This window comes from Stegostoma tigrinum, chromosome 8 (assembly GCF_030684315.1).
Source record: "Stegostoma tigrinum isolate sSteTig4 chromosome 8, sSteTig4.hap1, whole genome shotgun sequence".
Lineage (NCBI taxonomy): Eukaryota > Metazoa > Chordata > Chondrichthyes > Orectolobiformes > Stegostomatidae > Stegostoma > Stegostoma tigrinum.
In genome coordinates, this window is record NC_081361.1 from 97,103,247 (window position 1) to 97,109,348 (window position 6,102).

Sequence of the window (6,102 nt, forward strand, 5' to 3'; positions counted from 1 at the left end):
GTGGATTGGAGCTGAGGCCCGGTGTGGATTGGAGGTGAGGCCCTGGTGTGGATTGGAGCTGAGGCCCGGTGTGGATTGGAGGTGAGGCCCTGGTGTGGATTAGAGGTGAGGCCCTGGTGTGGAGTGGAGGTGAGGCCCTGGTGTGGAGTGGAGGTGAGGTCCTGGTGTGGATTGGAGCTGAGGCCCGGTGTGGATTGGAGGTCAGGCCCTGGTGTGGATTGGAGCTGAGGCCCGGTGTGGATTGGAGGTGAGGCCCTGGTGTGGATTGGAGCTGAGGCCCGGTGTGGATTGGAGGTGAGGCCCTGGTGTGGAGTGGAGGTGAGGCCCTGGTGTGGAGTGGAGGTGAGGCCCTGGTGTGGATTGGAGGTGAGGTCCTGGTGTGGATTGGAGCTGAGGCCCGGTGTGGATTGGAGGTCAGGCCCTGGTGTGGATTGGAGGTGAGGCCCTGGTGTGGTTTGGAGGTGAGGCCCTGGTGTGGATTGGAGCTGAGGCCCGGTGTGGATTGGAGGTGAGGCCCTGGTGTGGATTAGAGGTGAGGCCCTGGTGTGGATTAGAGGTGAGGTCCTGGTGTGGATTGGAGGTGAGGCCCTGGTGTGGATTAGAGTTGAGGCCCTGGTGTGGATTGGAGGTGAGGCCCTGGTGTGGATTGGAGGTGAGGCCCTGGTGTGGATTAGAGTTGAGGCCCTGGTGCGGATTGGAGGTGAGACCCTGGTGTGGATTGGAGGTGAAGCCCTGGTCTGGATTAGAGTTGAGGCCCTGGTGCGGATTAGAGTTGAGGCCCTGGTGCGGATTGGAGGTGAGGCCCTGGTGCGGATTGGAGGTGAGGCCCTGGTGTGGATTAGAGTTGAGGCCCTGGTGTGGATTAGAGTTGAGGCCCTGGTGCGGATTGGAGGTGAGACCCTGGTGTGGATTGGAGGTGAAGCCCTGGTCTGGATTAGAGTTGAGGCCCTGGTGCGGATTAGAGTTGAGGCCCTGGTGTGGATTGGAGGTGAGGCCCTGGTGTGGATTAGAGTTGAGGCCCTGGTGTGGATTGGAGTTGAGGCCCTGGTGTGGATTGGAGTTGAGGCCCTGGTGTGGATTGGAGTTGAGGCCCTGGTGTGGATTGGAGTTGAGGCCCTGGTGTGGATTGGAAGTGAGGCCCTGGTGTGGATTGGAGGTTAGACCTGGTGTGGATTGGAGGTGAGGCCCTGGTGTGGAAATGAGGTGAGGCCCTGGTGTGGATTGGAGGTTAGGCTCGGTGTGGACTGGAGGTTAGGCACCGGTATGGATTGGAGCTGAGGCCCTGGTGTGGATTGGAGGTGAGGCCCTGGTGTGGATTGGAGCTGAGGCCCTGGTGTGGATTGGAGTTGAGGCCCCGGTGTGGATTGGAGGTGAGGGCCCGGTGTGGGTTGGAGCTGAGGCCCTGGTGTGGATTGGAGGTAAGGCCCCGTGAGGACTGGAAGCGAGGCTGGCATGGACTGTTTGAAGATCTGTAATGCCGAAGTTTTTTTAACTTAATTTTCTAATTAATTGTTAAGATCCTGTACCTAGGTGCCTTGTTCCTAAGATGACATTGTAATGGTGACTTTGTAGGCTTTTCACTGCATTCATGTGAGTACTTGGTACAATAAATCCAATTCAATTCTTCCCGTAACTCTGATCCCCTCTCTCATCAATAAACTATCTATCTCTGACTTAAACACCCCTTTCCTTCATTGGGCGGGGTATTGAGTACAAGAGTTGGCAGGTCATGTTACAGTTGTATAGGACTTTGGTTCGGCCACATTTGGAGTACTGTGTACAGTTCTGGTCGCCACATTACCAAAAGGATGTGGATGCTTTGGAGAAGGTGCAGAAAAGGTTCACCAGGATGTTGCCTGGTATGGAGGGCGCTAGCTATGAAGAGAGGTTGAGTAGATTAGGATTATTTACATTAGAAAGACAGAGATTGAGGGGGGACCTGATTGAGGTCTACAAAATCATGAGGGGTATAGACAGGGTGGATAGCAAGAAGATTTTTCCCAGAGTGGGGGACTCAATTACTAGGGGTCATGAGTTCAAAGTGAGAGGGGAAAGGTTTAGGGGAGATATGCGTGGGAAGTTCTTTACGCAGAGGGTGGTGGGTGCCTGGAACACGTTGCCAGCGGAGGTGGCAGAAGCGGGCACAATAGCATCATTTAAGATGTATCTGGACAGATACATGAATGGGCAGGGAGCAGAGGGATACAGATCCTTGGAAAATAGGTGACAGGTTTAGATAGAGGATCTGGATTGGCGCAGGCTTGGAGGGCCAAAGGGCCTGTTCCTGTGCTGTAATTTTCTTTGATCTTTGTTTGTTTTGTGAACACACTCAATGACATGTCCTCCACAACCCTCTGCAGCAATGTGTTCCACAGGCTAACCGCCCTCTGGCTGAAGAAATTGCTCCCCATTTCAGTTCCAAAGAGTCATCTCTTCACTCTGAGTCTGTGCCCTCTGGTTCCCATCTCCCCTACTGGCAGTGACATCATCTCCACGTCCAATCTATCCAGATCTCTCAGCATTCTGTAAGTTTTAATCAGATCACACGTCATCCTACTAAACTCCATCCATAATATACAAGGCTGCAGACCGAGTGCTGGAAAATGAGACTTTTGTAAATTCACAAGGAATATGGGTTTCCCTGGCAGGGCCAGCATTTATTCTCGAGAAGGTGGGGGTGAGCCGCCTTCTTGAACCACTGCAGTCCCTGTGCTGGTGGGTTGACCCACAGTGTCCTCAGGGAAGGGATTCCAGGATTTTGACCCAGCGACAGTGAAGGAACAGCGATATATTTCCAAGTCAGGACGGTGACTGACTTGGAGGGGAACTTGCAGGGGCTGGTGTTCCTGTGCATCTGCTGCCCTGGTCTTTCTAGGTGGATGTGGGTGTGGTTCTGGGAGATGCTGTCTCAGAATCCTTGGTGAATGTCCTTAGACAGTTCAGAGAAGATTAGAATAAGAATGTGTTTGATGACTAGTACAGACATAATGGACTGAATGGTCGCTTTTCATGTTGAAAAATATCTGTGAGACCATTGCAACCCATCATTTTTCTCCCTGTAGCTTATAATAATTTTAAGGTTGCGGTTATCCACAGATTTAGAAGTCATAATGATTACACCCAAATCAAGCTCAATGACATTGAAAAAGGAAAATAAGGGCCCTAAAACCCGCAAAACCCTTTTGTGAAGTCTATATGAGATTTGGGTGTCGCTGGCCAGTCCAGTATTTGTTAACTGTGCCCAGTTACCCTTGAGTAGGTAGTAGTGAGTGTCTTCCTTGAACTGCTGCATTCCATGTGCTGTAGGTAGACCCTATATGTTGGGACATGAAGCTAACAGGAGCCAGGCAACTGAAACATGAGAATGCCAGAGGGCAGGCAATTGCTGAGTAGTATTATCGCTGGACCGTGAATCCAGGGACCAAGGTAATGTCCTGAGGACCTGGGCTTGAATCCTACCAGGGCAGATGGTGGAATATGAATTCAATAAATATCTGGAATTAAAAGTCTAATAATGACCATGAATCCATTCTCAGAAAAACTCAACTTGTTAACTCATATCTAGCGAGTTTTGAGAAGATTTGTAGCTCAAGTTGAGGTTCTGGATGTGAGTTTGCTCGCTGAGCTGGAAGGTTAGTTTTCAGACGTTTTGTCACCATTCTAGGTAACATCATCAGTGAGCCTCCGACGAAGCGCTGGTGTTATGTCCCGCTTTCTATTCCATAACTCATATCTTTTAGGGAAAGAAATCTGCCATCTTTTCCCCGCCTGGAACCACATGTGACTCCAGGTCCACAACAATGTTGTTGGCTTTTAACCTGCCTGCTGAGCAAGTTAAGGAAGGGCAACAAATTTGGCCTGACCAGTGATGCTTTCATCTTGTGAATAAATGAAAAAAAGTGCAAAATGCAGGAGGATATAACTAAGGAGAGATTGGGTAGAGTTCATTAAGGTAACAGTGGAGGTAGGAGACTGGGGCGAAAGAAGTGAAAGAATAATTGCAGGGCAGAGGGAAGCCTGAGCAGACTATTGATTTGAAACAATTGCAAGTCCACCTCCTTTTCACACCTGGTCATGGGATTGCTGGCCTGGTCACTGTTGTGCCCTGTGAATGCATGCATGTTTTTTGAAAAATAGTTGGGTGTGCTGAGTGTTTCAACAGGACAAAAGTGCTCAACAGCCACGAAGCGGAAGAACTGACAGACCGCAGATGAAGGCCAATGGCCAATAGATTAGTGTGTGATGCAGAACCAGGTTTCAAATCAGTGCCTGTAACAATGTCAGAAAGCTGTTGTTCATATTTTCCATATGAACCAGTCAACCAGCGCAAATATAATAAAGCGTGAAGCTGGATGAACACAGCAGGCCAAGCAGCATCTTAGGAGCACAAAAGCTGACAGGTGGTTAGTAACCTCATCCCGCCTCCTTAACTTGTCCGTCCTCCCCGGACTGACCTATCCCCTCCCTACCTGCCCACCTATACTCTCCTCTCCACCTACCTTCTTTTCTCTCCATCTTCGGTCCGCCTCCCCCTCTCTCCCTATTTATTCCAGAACCCTCTCCCCATCCCCCTCTCTGATGAAGGTTCTAGGCCCGAAACGTCAGCTTTTGTTCTCCTGAGATGCTGCTTGGCCTGCTGTGTTCATCCAGCTCCACACTTTGTTATCTTGGATTCTCTAGCATCTGCAGTTCCCATTATCACCAGCGCAAATATGCCTTGAAAAGCATCCAGGAACATAATGTTGTATCTGACATCATGCTGTGATCATATCTCCAAAGTTTTAAGCAGCTCAAAAACCACTGAGGGTTTGAGGGTTACCAACAACCCTCCTTGGAAAAATTACAGGCTGCAAAAATGAAATATCAAAGGCATAAATCTTTCTGATATTTAATTTTCCTTTTGCAAGTGACCTCCTCAGTACCTTCTCCCCTCCACCAGCATTTTCTAAATGTACCCTCCAAGCAAATTGTTTTTTTTTGAAATTGTGAGCTTGACATCGTGCTGGCTGTGTTATTAGAAATATTGCTGAAAAAGAACAGAAGTACGCAATTCATTAGCCGGCGGCCAGATATATTTATGAAATAATCGGGCAGAATTGATGTGCTCGGTAATAACATTACTGGTTTTAGCTCAAAGCATCAGAACAGATAATTGTAAGTAGGAAGGTGAGGTTAAAGGTGACAGATATGTTGTGCAGAGAAAAATATTCCTGTGATGAGTACAAATTCGTTCCTCAGTTTTCGCAGACTGGAAATTGGAAAGAAGACAAGAGCAGGGAGGAATACCCAACAGGTCTGAAAAGGTCTGTGGAAAGAGAAACAGAGTTAACTTTTGTGGTTAAGGGATAGTCGGAGATGCAGATGCTGGAGAGTCTGAGATAACAAGGTATAGAGCTGGATGAACACAGCAGGCCAAGCAGCATCAGAGGAGCAGGAAAGCTAATGCTGCTTGGCCTGCTGTGTTCATCCAGCTCTACACCTTGTTATCTCCAAATTTTGTGGTCAGTGTTTTTTTTATATGATATGATATCTGCGTACCAAGCACTGGTGGTTTCTGGTTGGAGCAGAATGTTACCAATGGCTCTATAAGGCTCTATTTAGGTCATGTTTGGAGTATTGTGTGCAGTTTTGGTCGCCATACTATAGGAAGGATGTTGAGGCTTTGGAGACGATCCTGAAGAGCTTTAACAGGGTGTTCTGAGGAAGGGTTACTCGATCCAAAACGTTAACTCTGACTTGTCTCCACAGATGCTGCCAGACCTAATGAGATTTTCCTGCAATCTTTATTTTTCTTTCTGATTTACGACACCCACCGTCCCTTCAGTTTTTACGAGGGTGTTGCCTGGATTGGAGTGTTTTAGCAATTTTGAGAGGTTGGGCAAACTTGGATTTTTTCACAAGAGAATTGAAGGCTGAAGGGTGACATGATACAAAATTATGAAGCATGGAAAGTGTAGATAGGCAGTGTATCTTTCGCAGGGTGGAAATGTCAAAAATCCTAAGGGGGCATGGTTTTAAGGTGAGAGAGGGAAAGTTTAAAGGAGATGAGTGAGGAAAGTTTTTAAAGCAGAGGGTGGGAGCATGTTGCCGAGAGAGGTGGTG